Source organism: Haplochromis burtoni, unplaced genomic scaffold (assembly GCF_018398535.1).
Source record: "Haplochromis burtoni strain Fernald_Lab_line unplaced genomic scaffold, NCSU_Asbu1 Contig_231, whole genome shotgun sequence".
Lineage (NCBI taxonomy): Eukaryota > Metazoa > Chordata > Actinopteri > Cichliformes > Cichlidae > Haplochromis > Haplochromis burtoni.
Window position 1 is genome coordinate 931,936 of NW_024582592.1, and position 15,110 is coordinate 947,045.

The window sequence follows — 15,110 nt, forward strand, 5'->3', positions numbered from 1 at the left end:
TAGCTGCTCAGTGCACACTAAAGAAACCCTGCAGCCGCTGCCAGGGTAAACATCTGCTGGCTCTTCACGAGGTAAATGCCAGGACAGAAGGAAACAACGCTGGCATGGCTGCAAAGGAGGAAAGCTGCCTAACCAGTTCGGCTTCGGGCTCACTCTACCTTGATCGCCATGGGGCCAGCAATCGTGTCATGCTGAAGATTGTACCTGTGCTTTTGAGCCATGGAGAGCGGACTCTAGACACCTATGCTATACTTGATGACGGTTCAGAGAGGACCATGCTGCTCCCTGCTGCTGCAAAGACTCTTGGTCTGGCAGGCATCCCGGAGGACCTGCCATTACGAACCGTCCGCCAAGATATTCAGATGCTTCATGGACATACCGTATCCTTCAGCGTCTCTGCTGCTACCAACCCTGGATCCTACTACAAGATTGATGGAGCGTTTACAGCTGATCGTCTCAACTTAGCTCACCATACCTATCCTATCAACCAGCTGAGAAGGAAGTACAAATACCTGCATGGGATCCCGGTCCCTGCCCTGAAGGAAGCCAAGCCTCTGCTTCTCATTGGTTCAGACCAGCCACACCTGATCACCCCCATAGAACCAGTCCGCCTCGGCCCACCTGGAGGCCCAGCAGCAGTCCACACCCGGCTTGGCTGGACCCTTCAAGGGCCAAGTCTTTTCATGGGGCGGCAGACCCAGCCTGTCCTATCCCTGTATACATCCGCCCAATCCGACGAGTTGCTCAAACATGTGGAGCGGCTCTGGCAGGTGGACGTGGTGCCTTACCGATCCGAGAAAGAGGTCACTCGGTCGAAACAGGATCAGCAGGCTGTGGCCCTGCTCGAGGCAAGAACAACTCGCAGGAAGGTCGATGGAGTCTTCAGGTATGCTACACCTCTACTCCATCACCCACAGATGCCGCCATTGAATGCACCAAAGGAATCAGTCATGCCCATGCTTCGAAGAACAGAAAGGCACCTGTTAAGGGATCCCAGTCGGGCTGATGCCTACAGGGCAGAAATGCAGAAGCTGATCCAATCAGGAGCCGTGAAGGAAGTTATGCATGAGACTTCGCCCAAGGAGAACCGATACATACTGCATCATCTTGTCAGTCATAACGGGAAGAATCGCCTGGTGTTTAACTGTTCCCATAGATACCTTGGACAGTCCCTGAACCAGTTCCTGTTGCCTGGCCCTACTCTTGGAGTTTCCCTCCTGGGGGTGCTGGTCAGGTTTTGGGAACACCCCATAGCTGTGAGTGGAGACATCAAGGGGATGTTCCATCAGGTACTGCTCCTCCCTGAAGACCGGCCCCTGTTGAAGTTCCTTTGGCGGGACTTAAAGGTGAATGAACCCCCTAAAATCTTCGAGTGGCAGGTCCTGCCATTTGGGATAAGTTCAAGCCCCTGCTGTGCCACATTCGCCCTGCAGCGTCATGTGATGGAGCATACACAGCCTGACGACAGCCTGAGATTCTCCATCGAGAGGTGTTTCTACGTACACAACTGCCTACAGTGTGTTGGCTCACCGGAAGAAGCTAGAGATCTGGTGGATTGGCTAAGAGAGTTGCTGAAATCGGCTTTGAGCTACGTCAGTGGGCTTGTAATGATCCAAGTGTCCTGAGCCATTTGCCTCCAGAAGCTAGATCACAGAGTCTGGATCTGTGGCTAGACGAGGACAAATCCAACCCGCTAGAGACCGCGCTCGGGCTCAGCTTGGACTGGAATACCGACTCCTTGGGGTATAAGCACATGCCCGTGTCCTATGAGATGCCAACCCTCAGAAACATCTATAGAGTCCTAGCCTCATAGTACGACCCTTTGGGCTATCTGTTACCCTTCACCACTCGGGCCAAGCTCCTCCTCAGGCAGCTATGGGATAAGAAGCATGGTTTGGACGACTCGAATCTCCCCTCCACCCTCCTGCAAGTTTGGTCTGACTGGGAGGCGGAGCTTCAGTTTTTACCTCACCTTACCTTCCCATGTGCCTATGTTCCTGCCAGTGCTAACTCAAAGGGGGCCATCCGTGAGGTGCACATTTTTGCAGATGCTTCTGAGAAAGCTTATGGAGAGGTGTCTTATATGAGGACTGTAGAACAGGATGGGCAAGTTCCCTTCACCTTCATCCTAGCTCGATCCCGTGTAGCCCCCAAACAAGCTCTCTCTATTCCCCGCCTCGAGCTCTGCGAAGCTTTGCTGGCAGCGCAGCTGGCCAGTACCCTGTATAGGGAACTCACCTCAGCGATTGAAAGAACAGTCCTGTGGTCTGATTCGACCACTGTTCTCACCTGGTTGAGCTCACAGTCCTGCCGCAACAAGGTTTTTGTAGGAGCCAGGGTAGCTGAGATACAGGAGTTGACGGAACACTGTACCTGGCGCTACATAGACTCAGAGAGTAATCCAGCGGATGACCTGACAAGAGGGAAGGCTCTGGCCGAGCTCAAAGTGCCTAATTGGTGGTCTAATGGACCCCCCTTTCTGCTCAACAGTCCTGATACATGGCCAGAGAACCCAAGCTCCGACCCCAGCAATGACGAACTTGAGCTCCGGAAGACAGTCTTCTGTGGAACCTCTATCGCCTCCACACCTACCTGTCAGGATGGAATGGCGTGCAAGACTTGGCAGAAGCCAACCTTTGTCTGTCTCCGAACGGGGACCACTCGTATTGCTCTTTTCTGCAATAGCGCCTTTGTTTCCTATCATGGCCGACTGGCGTGGAGCTTGGGCCGGAGGATGTGCTCTCGCTGGCGGAACACCCACTTCAGCAGTGGGCGCCGGTCTCTTGCCAGTCGGCAGAGGAGCTTGTGAGAGCTAGCTGTGGGCTTGGGCTTGGGCTGACGTCTGGGGATGATGTCGCGCAGAGCTTCCGTCTGCTTCTTCCTCAGATCGAATCTAGCCTGAATGGCTTCAAGGGAATGTCCGAATAACCCAGCTGCAGACACTGGTCAGAGAGGGTCAGCCACAGGTGCCTCTGCGCCACTACTGTCGAAGTCATCCCTCTGCCCAGGGAGAGCGCTGCACAGCTCTCCCTGGGCTCTCCCTGCTTCACCCACGCCGTCGCCTGGTCCAGCTTCAGCTTCACCCACGCCGTCGCCTGGTCCAGCTTCAGCTTCACCCACGCCGTCGCCTGGTCCAGCTTCAGCTTCACCCACGCCGTCGCCTGGTCCAGCTTCAGCTTCACCCACGCCGTCGCCGTCAGCTTCCGCGTCCGGCAGCTTCAGCTTGACCCATGCCGTCGCCAGCTCCAGCTTCACCCACGCGGCCTGGTTCAGCCTCTTCTTCTGCCTCGCCTGGTCCAGCCTCTGCTTCTGCCTCGTCTGGTCCAGCCTCCTTCTCACCTGGTACTGCGGGGGCCACGCAGCCTTCTGGTCCCCAGCTGCCGCCTCAACATTGTCGGTCATCTGCCAGGCCGCATGTTGGGCATCTTCGCCACCGTGGCCGGCCTCCGGACTTGCATTGTTGCCACCGCTGTCGTGAGCATGGTCGGCCCCCAGAACTGCTTTCATGCCGCTGTTGCCGCACGGTCGGCCCCCAGAACTGCTTTCATGCCGCTGTTGCCATCCGCACGGTCGGCCCCCAGAACTGCTTTCATGCCGCTGTTGCTGTCCGCACGGTCGGCCCCCAGAACTGCTTTCATGCCGTTGTTGCCGTCCGCACGGTCGGCCCCCAGAACTGCTTTCATGCCGCTGTTGCCATCTGCACGGTCGGCCCCCAGAATTGTTTCCATGCCACTGCCTACTGCGTGGCCGGCCTCCGGACCTGCCCCACTGCCGCTGCCTTTCACACGGTCGGCCATGTTCTTCAGCCAGGACAAGCGAGGGCGTGATATCCCATACTTATGTGTTGTACCGAGTGAATCGACTGAAAGGGAACACTCACTCACTCACCCCCTCTCTCCTGGCTCACAGCTTCTTCTTCTTCTTGGTTGGCAACCAATGTTAAGGTGCATTACTGCCCCCTGGCTCACAGCTCAGTGGACATTTAGATGAGAAAATATATATTTAACACATTTAAAGAAAATGCTAATAAAATAAAAATAAACAAAATAAATATTTATCAAGCAATTTTGATAGGAAATTGCTTAATTTTAGAAATGTTTTTGCTCTTTTTTGCTCTATAAAATAGTTGTTGTTTTTTTTAGAATCATTCATCTTAGCAGTAGGATTTACATGAAAACAGAAACAAATTAAGTTTGAGTGAAAATGTACATTTTTTGCACTCTCTGGTCAACTGACTCAGTGAATCAAATGACTCAACAACCCCAATTCACTTTGGTGAGTGACTCATTAAAACTCGATTCAGTAAAAATGAAATTTACCATCACTATTAAAGATTATGAAATCATTACACTGTTTTATGATGCATTATCCTGCTGAGTTATAAATGGTAAATGGCCTGTATTTGTTTAGCGGGAGAGAAGCTATTAGAGTCTGTGTAACTGTGAGACACGTCCAGATCTGCTGTGACCCTCTCTATGCACATCTCCCATCCGGAATTTTGTAATGCTCAAAGTGTTGTATGGATTAAAGAAATTGTTGATTGAGCATTTATACACCGAGTGTTGTTCTTCCTTCAGCCCAAAGATCAAAGAATTGGGGTATTTAACACTGCCCATCGATCAGCTGATGAGAAAACCCCATCAGTCTTTTATGGCTGAATGGTTAAAAAAACAAAGAAAATAGCTGCAGGATGTAGATTTTCTCACTGAGGTTGAGTACACTACAAAATAAACAAAAAAATTATATTTTTTTGTACGCCATGAATTCTTCTTTTTACGATAGGCTTCTGCAGGGCAGGGGCTAAGCTAAAGGACTTACCAGAGGCAATGGGCTGCTACCCTGCTAGAGGCTGGCCACCCTGGTACGAGCCAAGAACAGGTCCCAGGGCTCCGGACCCCCAAACATCGGCAGAGCATGCAGCCACGTGCCACTGAACCAACAAGTACCCACATGCAGCATCCAGTGGAGAGCCCCTCCCTCAATGACCACGTCCCACAGGGGCTGAGGGTCAAAAAGCCCCAGACACACAGACGCACGCTCCAATATAGACAAGGTAAGTTGTATAATGTGAGCTTTTCTTTTTTTCATCAGAACAAATAGCACGAGCTTCCTGCAGCTTTTCCAGAAGGCACAATATTAATGTAAATCACTTTTCATGTTTGTTTTAAAGTCTGATGGAAAGTAAACAAATAAATTACCCGCTTTCAATGGTAATTTTTTCTAACATCAAGGAAGCCTTTTCAATCTCTACAATGGAGACAGAGAGAGTAAAATTACCATGACCTAGAGAGCCACAGCAGCCACATTAATGGGAAACAGACACTGGAATGATCCTTTTAAGCACTTACTCCTAAGCTTTACAAAAAATCCCAAAACAAAACAAAAACAAAAATGTTTGGGAGAGGTCATGTCTAATGGTTTCTGGAAGACGCAGTAAATGCTAATGTTGTCAGCTGCAACTACATATTAGACTTAATGCAAGTAAATACAGTCATTTATGTGTGTGCTGAATGCATTGCACACGCACTCCTTTCTTAGGCTGTTGAGTTGTTGAGTAAGCTATCTTATATAGTTACAAAGAAAAGGTTTAATTTATAAAATAGTCTTTATTGAATGATGTTTTAACACAAAGTAACAACTTTAATGCTTAAAGCTTCGGTGTAATGAGTTTACAAAAAGAAAAAACAAATGAGAGCTTTGACACCTTCACTTCGTCACGTTCTCCTGTATTTGTTGAGCCTAAATTAGAGCAGCTTAAACTCTTTTCATCTTTTTTGATTTAATGCTTTTACTGCCTGTCTCAGTCTGACACACTCTTCATAACAATCTTGGATCTTTTAACAAAGCTAACTTCAAAACCTTTGTGTTGCGTCATATTTTACTTTTGGGGAGGGGAAGGGATAAAAATGAGACAATCAAGGTGAAAATTACAACAATCTATTGAAATAAAAATGTCAAGCAGCTGACATTTTATTTCAAAGCAATTTTCAAAAAGGATGCCAAAATGTACATTATTGCCATTGTTCCTACCACAGAAAGCTAGTGGTTTATATACAGCCGTTTATATGCATTTTCTTTTGCATCTAATTTTGCAACAATTTGAGCCACATCTTAAATGCCAGTCTTTCCATTAAAAATGAAAAGAAATAAATCTGTCCTTTTAGTTTTCTACACATAAACCAACAACAGGAAATGGAGCAAGAGCTCAATCATGTGAACCAGTCCCCTCCTGACTGTGTCTATTTCAGGGCTCTTTGTATCTGCCATCTGCCACCTTCAGCAGGTGTTCCTCATCCTGCACCATGAAGCCAGCATATAGGACAGGCTCAGCTAATGACCCACCCCCAGCTATCAGGTAATGATGGGAAAGATGCTAAATTAGTCTCAGTGTCCCCCGATTTTCTCTTTCCCCCAACTGCCATACTCTGCATCAGTGTCGGTCTGTTACTCAGTCCCTCTCTGCTTCTTCATGGTCATCAATCACTCCATCCACCTGGGATCAGCCAATTAACCTACAACATGTTGTACATGAGCAATGTGGAGAGATGGCCTCTCTGACTGTCAGTGCGGGAAAGAGGGAGCTTGTGTTTCTGTTGGCTCAGTGCGTGAATGTCAGAGTCGTCTTCACTGGTGTTAATTAGAGAACAGCTTCACAAAAAACTTTGAAATGTCAACTCTTTAAAGTGCAGAATTTAAAAGTAGAGGATATGGGGATATTTCAGGTGACACGGTGCGTAGGCAGCTCTAGGCAACCTTGTTTAATAACAACGTTCTGTTTCATCTGTGGAAATAGAGATACAAGGATAAGCCCGCCATGACAGGGAGGTAACATATAAGAGGGAGTGTGTGAGGAATCAATAAGATGAGAAAAACAAAGGGAAAATGGCTGGTAAGGAAAAATATTGCCAAGTGAAAGACAACTCTATTCTGTCTGTGTTATGATTTAAAAGACATCTAATATAGGTTGAGTGCAGAAAAGTCAATAAGTGAAAGCTGAACTGAATATGAGTCCTCTTTACTGTTTGTGTAAGAAAATTGAAACTGTAATGCAATGACTGTATAGTGAGTGTCACGTATAACCTCAACATTTATAGTTTTCATCATATCCACACACCATTTTATAACAAAGGTATGTGTATGATGGGCAGCATGGTGGTTAGCACTGTTGCCGCACAGCAAGGTCCTGAGTTCAATTCCACCATCAGGCGGCGGGCTTTCTGTGTGGGGTTTGCATTCAATTCAATTTTATTTATATAGCGCCAAATCACAACAAAAGTCGCCTCAAGGCGCTTCATAGATACAGAGAAAAACCCAACAATCATATGACCCCCTATGAGCAAGCACTTTGGCGACAGTGGGAAGGAAAAACTCCCTTTTAACAGGAAGAAACCTCCGGAGGAACCAGGCTCAGGGAGGGGCGGCCATCTGCTGCAACCGGTTGGGGTGAGAGAAGGAAGACAGGATAAAGACATGCTGGGGAAGAGAGACAGAGGTTAATAACAGATATGATTCAATGCAGAGAGGTCTATTAATACATAGTGAGTGAGAAAGGTGACTGGAAAGGAAAAACTCAATGCATCATGGGAATCCCCCGGCAGCCTACGTCTATTGCAGCATAACTAAGGGAGGATTCAGGGTCACCTGGTCCAGCCCTAACTATATGCTTTAGCAAAAAGGAAAGTTTTAAGCCTAATCTTAAAAGTAGAGATAGTGTCTGTCTCCCGAATCCAAACTGGAAGCTGGTTCCACAGAAGAGGGGCCTGAAAACTGAAGGCTCTCCCTCCCATTCTACTTTTAAATACTCTAGGAACAACAAGTAGGCCTGCAGAGCGAGAGCGAAGTGCTCTAATAGGGTGATATGGTACTACAAGGTCATTAAGATAAGATGGGGCCTGATTATTTAAGACCTTGTATGTGAGGAGCAGGATTTTGAATTCAATTCTGGATTTAACAGGAAGCCAATGAAGGGAAGCCAAAACAGGAGAAATATGCTCTCTCTTTCTAGTCCCTGTCAGGACTCTTGCTGCAGCATTTTGGATTAGTTGAAGGCTTTTCAGCGAGTTTTTTGGACATCCTGATAATAATGAATTACAGTAGTCCAGCCTGGAAGTAATAAATGCATGAACTAGTTTTTCAGCGTCACTCTGAGACAGGATATTTCTAATTTTAGAGATGTTGCGCAAATGGAAGAAAGCAGTCTTACATATTTGTTTAATATGTGCGTTGAAGGACATGTCCTGGTCAAAAATGACTCCAAGGTTCCTCACCGCGTTACTGGAGGCCAAGGTAATGCCATCCAGAGTAAGAATCTGGTTAGATACCATATTTCTAAGATTTTCAGGGCCGAGTACAATAACCTCAGTTTTATCTGAATTAAGAAGCAGAAAGTTAGCAGCCATCCAGGTCTTTATGTCTTTAAGACATTCCTGCAGTTTAACTAATTGGTGTGTGTCATCTGGCTTCATGGACAGATAGAGCTGGGTGTCATCAGCATAGCAGTGAAAATGTATGCTATGTCTTCTAATGATACTGCCTAAGGGAAGCATGTATAATGTAAACAGAATTGGTCCTAGCACTGAACCCTGTGGAACTCCATAATTAACCTCAGTGTGTGAAGAGGACTCTCCATTTACATGCACAAACTGGAGTCTATTAGATAGATATGATACAAACCACTGCAGCGCAGTACCTGTAATACCTACTGCATGTTCTAATCGCTCTAATAGGATATTATGGTCGACAGTATCGAATGCTGAGCTCAGAACTAAATTAGATGTTCTCCCCATGTTTGTGTGGGGTCCCTCCGGGTACCCTGGCTTCTTCCCACTGTCCAAAGACATGCAGTTTGTGGGGACAGGTTAATTGATTAATCCAAATTAATCAAAAATTTAATCAATCAAAATAGGTGTGACTGCGCGAGTAAATGCGAGCGCGAATGGTCGTCTGTCTCTGTATGTTAGCCCTGCGACAGACTGGCGACCTGTCCAGGGTGTACCCTGTCTCTCGCCCTATGCCAGCTGGGATAGGCTCCAGCGCCCCCGGCGACCCTGAAAAGAAGAAGCGAGTGGATGGACGGATGTTATGTGTGTAATGATAGATAGGAATAACTTCATAGCATTTAACATTAAGGGTTTATGTTTTATAGACCCTGTACACAAGACAATGATAACTTCCTGTGTTAAGACCGGATGTAGGGTTGTACATTTCCGGTAGCTTTATTTTGCAGTCAATTGCTACTGCAAAGGTGGACTCAAAAATCATGCTCAAAATACGAAAACGGAAAGATTACGTTAAATTACAAAGAACAGAGGGTGGGAACACTCACCATTCACCATGCAGAAGACACATCGTCCACATTCAGAAGCACATCTCTGTATAGTGACAGTTCTTATGATTTAAACAGGCAAATGTTCAGCATTCAAACTAAAGGTGAACAATAGTCAGAGACAGATGTTTCCCAGTTATGTCGATATCAGTACACACCTACACAGCATGTCAACAAACCGTTAAAAAAAGCCACAGGATATAAAAAAATACATGAATGATTGCTGGCAAGGGTCTCTATATGTTAGTATTTACGAAGGGTATGTTGTGACTTACTGTATCTTCACAATTACAGTGGTCCTTCGCTATAACGCGGTTCACCTTTTGCAGCTTCGCTGTTTCGCAGATTCTTTTAGTGCAATTTTGCATGCTTTTGTTTTTTAAAGCGCATTGTGTTCTGCGTCCCGATCGGCTAGATCATTGTCGAGCTCCTCTGTGCTGTGCTGTGCTCTCCTGTACAGTACAGAATCACTACATCGATCACTAGCAGTGTGTAGTGACGGGTTTTACAGCCTTAAAACATCTAAAATAATTGTAAAAAATAAAGTTGGCTACTTCGCAGATTTCACCTATCGCTGGTTATTTTTTAGAACATAACACGAGGGAACTGTATATGCTGAGAAATTTCAACCCTTTCTCTCTTCTGCTCTGAGGCGCGAGGGAAAACTATCGACAAGTCGATGAACATCATCTACAGATATATTCGGTATTTCCAGCTGGTGAGCTGCGTTTTCCTTTTGACTTTTTGGCATTACTGACCAACGCCTGAGTTTTGTTTGTGTTACTTTTATGGTGATAGCGGCTTGTTCCGTCTCTTTTAGTTGAATTACTTCAATAAAACTGTTTTATCTAACTGTTTCGCCTCCCTGACTCCTTTTTCTGACCCGGTCACTCTTGTTACTTCCCCCTCACTACCTAGACCCCCCCAGGGGAACGTAACATGCCCAAGACATCTTGAGAAATTTAAATCGCCGCTTGAGTTGTCCATTTGGTTTACTTTTTTTGGAAAACCCGACCGTAAACAAGACGCGAATATCACACCGGAAACGAAGCGCCCTACAGGAGTTTCCCCACCGAAAGTAGCATATGGTAAGGTGCACATAGTCTCTATTTTCTAGACAGATGGTATGCTTACATCATAGTGTGACAACACCTATGGGTTTGTGCTGGAGATGGTTTTGACAAGGTTTTTCTGTGACTACATGTAGACCAACGGTTGGTATACTAAGCTAATGTGAGCAAAGCTGTATCCACAAATGGTATGGGTTGGTGTGGTGCTAATTAGCTAATTATAGTTACACACTAAGTAAAGTGGGGAATTTCTCTCACCACTTACGCTCAAAAGTTACAGCACACTGTGACATATCATTTGTCAGACAGTTCCATTAAAATGTTTTCAAAAGATACCAATAACACAAAGATGCCCAAGATGTCCAGTGAACAGAATTAAAGGAGATAAAACTTTAAACAGTGGCCAGGCTTTAACACTATCCAGATGGAGAGGTTATTAAAACAACTGTGATGAAAGGGAAAACAAAACTAAAACTGTTTTATACGCACTGTAAACACAATGTTTGTCTTTCAGATTATGCTTTGGGCAGATGTGGCGACACAGAGATCCATACATGAGTGTTACGGCCGGTCTAGGGGACCCGACTGCAACAAGAGGAATGGTCCATCCCCTGCTCGACCCCAAGCAGCACATCACACCATAAGTTAAAATATGAAATGGTTTATTTACAGACATGAAACAAAAATGGGTTTCACAGGAGTCACTCAGGCTTTGGGGTGGACCCACACCAAAATAACAAACAAAAGGAAACTAACTCAGGGAAGCGACTGCTTACCTAGCCCCAAAGAAACATAACCAAACAACAATCACTTACCTCCCTGACTAACTAAACATGAGAAAACTGTGCCCAACTGAAAAGGCGATCCACCCCTACTTCCTCCTGGATTCACAAAACAACACAGGGCATGTCGCAGCCCCAGCCAGTTGGGGTAAAACCGAGGATGGACTATTGCCGTCCTCAAACGCACCGTCTTATACTCCACCTCCAGAGCAGCATCCAATCCTGGCACACCCTCTTCGGGATCCACCACCCCTGGAGGCGCACCTGCACACTCACATTTACATGTCAGAACCCCAGCCCACGACGGCAGCTGTAACACCCCCATACCCCAAGAATTAACATTTCACCACATATTTAATTCAAGGAGAAAACTCCAGGGCTCTAGACAAAGCATCTGCTAGCACGTTATCTTTACTTTTCTTGTAGTGGAGCTGCAAGTTAAAATCTGGCAGCAGCAGCGACCAACGCATCAGTCGCTGGTTGGAATTATGCATCTGAGACAGAAACACCAGTGGATTGTGATCAGTACATACTTGTGATCAGTACATACCTGACTGTCAATCCAACATACACCTTAAAGTGTTGTAGAGCCAATAGGAGGGCAAGAGCCTCTTTCTCGATAGTGCTGTAATGACTCTGATGTTTATGAAACTTCTTAGAGAAGTAGCAGACAAGATGGTCGATCCCCTGCTTGCTTTCTTGCAGCAAGACAGCCCCTGCACCAGATGCGCTGGCGACCACTTCCAATTTGAACAGGCAACCGAAATCAGGTGCTGCAAGCACCGGCGCACTACACAACAACACTTTGATCGACCTGAACGCTGTTTGACATGCAGCAGACCACACAAAAGGCTTTGAGGGGCTAACGAGGTCGGGTAAAGGGCTTACCACATCCAAAAAGTTTTTACAGAACCCCCGATAGAACCCGGCCATGCCCAGAAACCGACGCAAAGCGCCCCGGGTTTGTGGCACAGGAAAGTGAACAATGGCCTGAACTTTTGCAGTTACGGGCCGTACCTGCCCTTGTCCCACTTGCTTCCCCAGATAGGTAATAGTAGCTTTCCCGAACTAACATTTAGAAAGGTTGAGTGTGAGGGAGGCATCACTAAACCGCTGGAACAACTCAGAAAGTGTTGTCACATGTTCAGGCCACGAGGAGGAATAGACGACTACGCCGTCCAAGTATGCCTCACACTTAGTCACTCCACAAAGCACCTGCCGCATAAGGCGTTGAAACGTTGTGGGCGCATTACATAACCCGAAAGGCATCACTGTGTACTGGAGGAAGTGATCGGGCGTTACGAACACAGAGATCTCCGAAGCTCTAGGTGTTAATGGAACCTGCCAGTACCCCATACTGAGCAGAACCAACTAGTGATGTGCGGATCGATCCTGAAATATCGATTCCTCCGATACCAATCATTTATGTTCTAGAATCGATTCTCACATTAAAATATCGATATTTTAGTAATTTAGGGTAAATTGTAGTTTATCATTAACAGGAACACAGTGGAAAGAAACTATAACATTCGGATTTTCTACATTCAAAGGAACTACTTCCTCTTCCGCCTTTCATAGTCATGTGCGAAATACGGCTGTATAAATGTCTCGCAGCTCCTTGGCGTGCACGCTCACAACAATGGCTGAGCGTAATTGTGCGGACGTATTTTACCTCCACAAACAGCTGAGACGTGGTTTGCGATATATATGGCAAAAAAGTGAGGTGTTGCGGCCATACTTGCCAACCTTGAGACCTCAGAATTAGGACGACATTCAAAAGGGCTGTTGGGGGGTGATAAATACATTTTACAGTGTTTATTTATCGGATAAAATACGCTAAATGTCACCGTTATTATTGGCCGGCCCGGAAACAGCGAGGGTGTCCAAATTCAGAGGCTGCTTCCGCCTGAGGACCCGGCCTTCGTGGCCTAAAGAAAGCCAGGTAGTATGTCACGAGCTCCCTCACTCTGCCGTCTGCTCCTTGCTGTCTAAAATATAACCGGGCGCTGACGTAAACTCTTCTGTTTAATCAGTTTTCTGTTTAACGTTTATTCAGCTGTGTGAAAACCCCGGAGGAACCCTCCCGAGGGATTAATAAAATTTAATTTAATCTAATCTAATAACTTTAATCTCAGCCAAACCGATTTACTCACGAATAAATAAAACACTGAAAAAGCCAAACAATAACATTTTTAAGTTATCAAAGTGACTTATATATCATGTTTAACCCGAGTAGTGAAAGACGATGTGTCGGTCGGCTCAGATGTTTGAAGTTTACACAGCTACATTCTCACCTGAAAATATGTTAAAAGTTTTTTTGCGACCCAGAAAGAGAAATAAGAGTAATATTAAAACTAAGTAGCTGCCGCCGTTGTTGGAAACTGAAATTGGCTGGGCCGTGCTATGAATTCTGCAATATGTTTTTTCAATTTTGTTGCCTGGGTGGAAAATCGCGAGAAATTCGGGAGAATGGTGGCTCCGGGAGATTTTCGGGAGGGGCACTGAAATTCGGTATTCTCCCGGAAAAATCGGGAGGGTTGGCATGTATGGTTGTGGCAACATCACTAACCTTGTCAAACACCTCAGAGTAAATCATATCACAGGATATGACGAGCGTATGTTGAGACGAACTGAAGAGGAGGACAGGGACAGGTGCTGCTAGGGCGAGACAGACGTCTCTCACAGAGTCCTTTAGTGCTGCAGGCAGGCAAGGTGTTCAAATAGCGCACAAGTTTTTTTATTTCTATATGATGAACTCTGCATTATTAAGTGATAAGAACAAGTAATCTGATGACCTATGTCCAAATAATTTCCCCCAGGGATCAATAAAGTATTCTGATTCTGATTCTGATATAATCATTATGACGCTATAATTTGAGATACAATAAATAAAATAAGCTTTTGTACAAAGTATCGGTATCGGATCAGTATCGTCGATACCACCCTGAATATTACTTGGTATCAGATCAGAAAGGAAATCAGTGGTATCGCAAATCACTAGAACCAACACGACCATTCACTTTCCGGAAATCTGTGCAGAAGCGGGGCATATTGTCCGCTTTCGGTACCAGAATACAGGGCGAGCTCCACGTGCTATGACTGGGAATGGCAAGACCATGCTCAATGAGATATTCAACTTCCTGCTGCATCAAGCTCCGCTTTGTGGAGTTTACATGATAAGCGTGCTGTTTTATTGGCCTGTCAGTTTCCACCGTGATGTCGTGACACAGCACAGACGTTTGTCTAGGGTGGTCAGAGAACAAAGGTTGATGAGCTGTCACTAAAGCTAGGACATCCCTACAAGCAGAGGGTGGCAAATGAGATAGGGAGGATTCTAAAGTTGCCAACATTTCGGAATTCCTCAACCAAGCCCCCGGCATACAACCACTTTTCTCCATCAAACCATCGTCTTGTGGGCGGTACTAAGCTGACCCAGCACACACTGAAACGGGCACCACAGGCAAACTACATCACAGGTGGCAAGCTCTTTAGACACATAGCGTTTGAGCATATTAACATGACACACCCGCAACCTTTGCTTCCGGTCAGGAAGACATAGACATGACATAGTTAGTATTGCTTATTCTCTGATCTACCTCGTAAGGACCAGAAAATTGAGCTTGAAGCCTGGACCCAATCACCGGAAGCAAAACCAGCACCTTCTCCCGCAGGGCAAAAATCCGAACCACAGATTTCTTGTCAAACCGTGCTTTCATGCCGCCCTGGGCTCGCTTCAAATGGTCGTGGGCCAGCTGACGTGCACGAGAGAGACGTTCCTTAAAAGCACACACATAATCCAACACATTATGCTCCACCCGATGCGATTCAGACAACCACTTCTCCTTAAGCAATCGCAAAGGCCCGTGCACTGTGTGTCCAAAAACGAGGTCAGCTGGGCTGAAACCGAGGGATTTCTTTTTTTTTTTTTTTTTT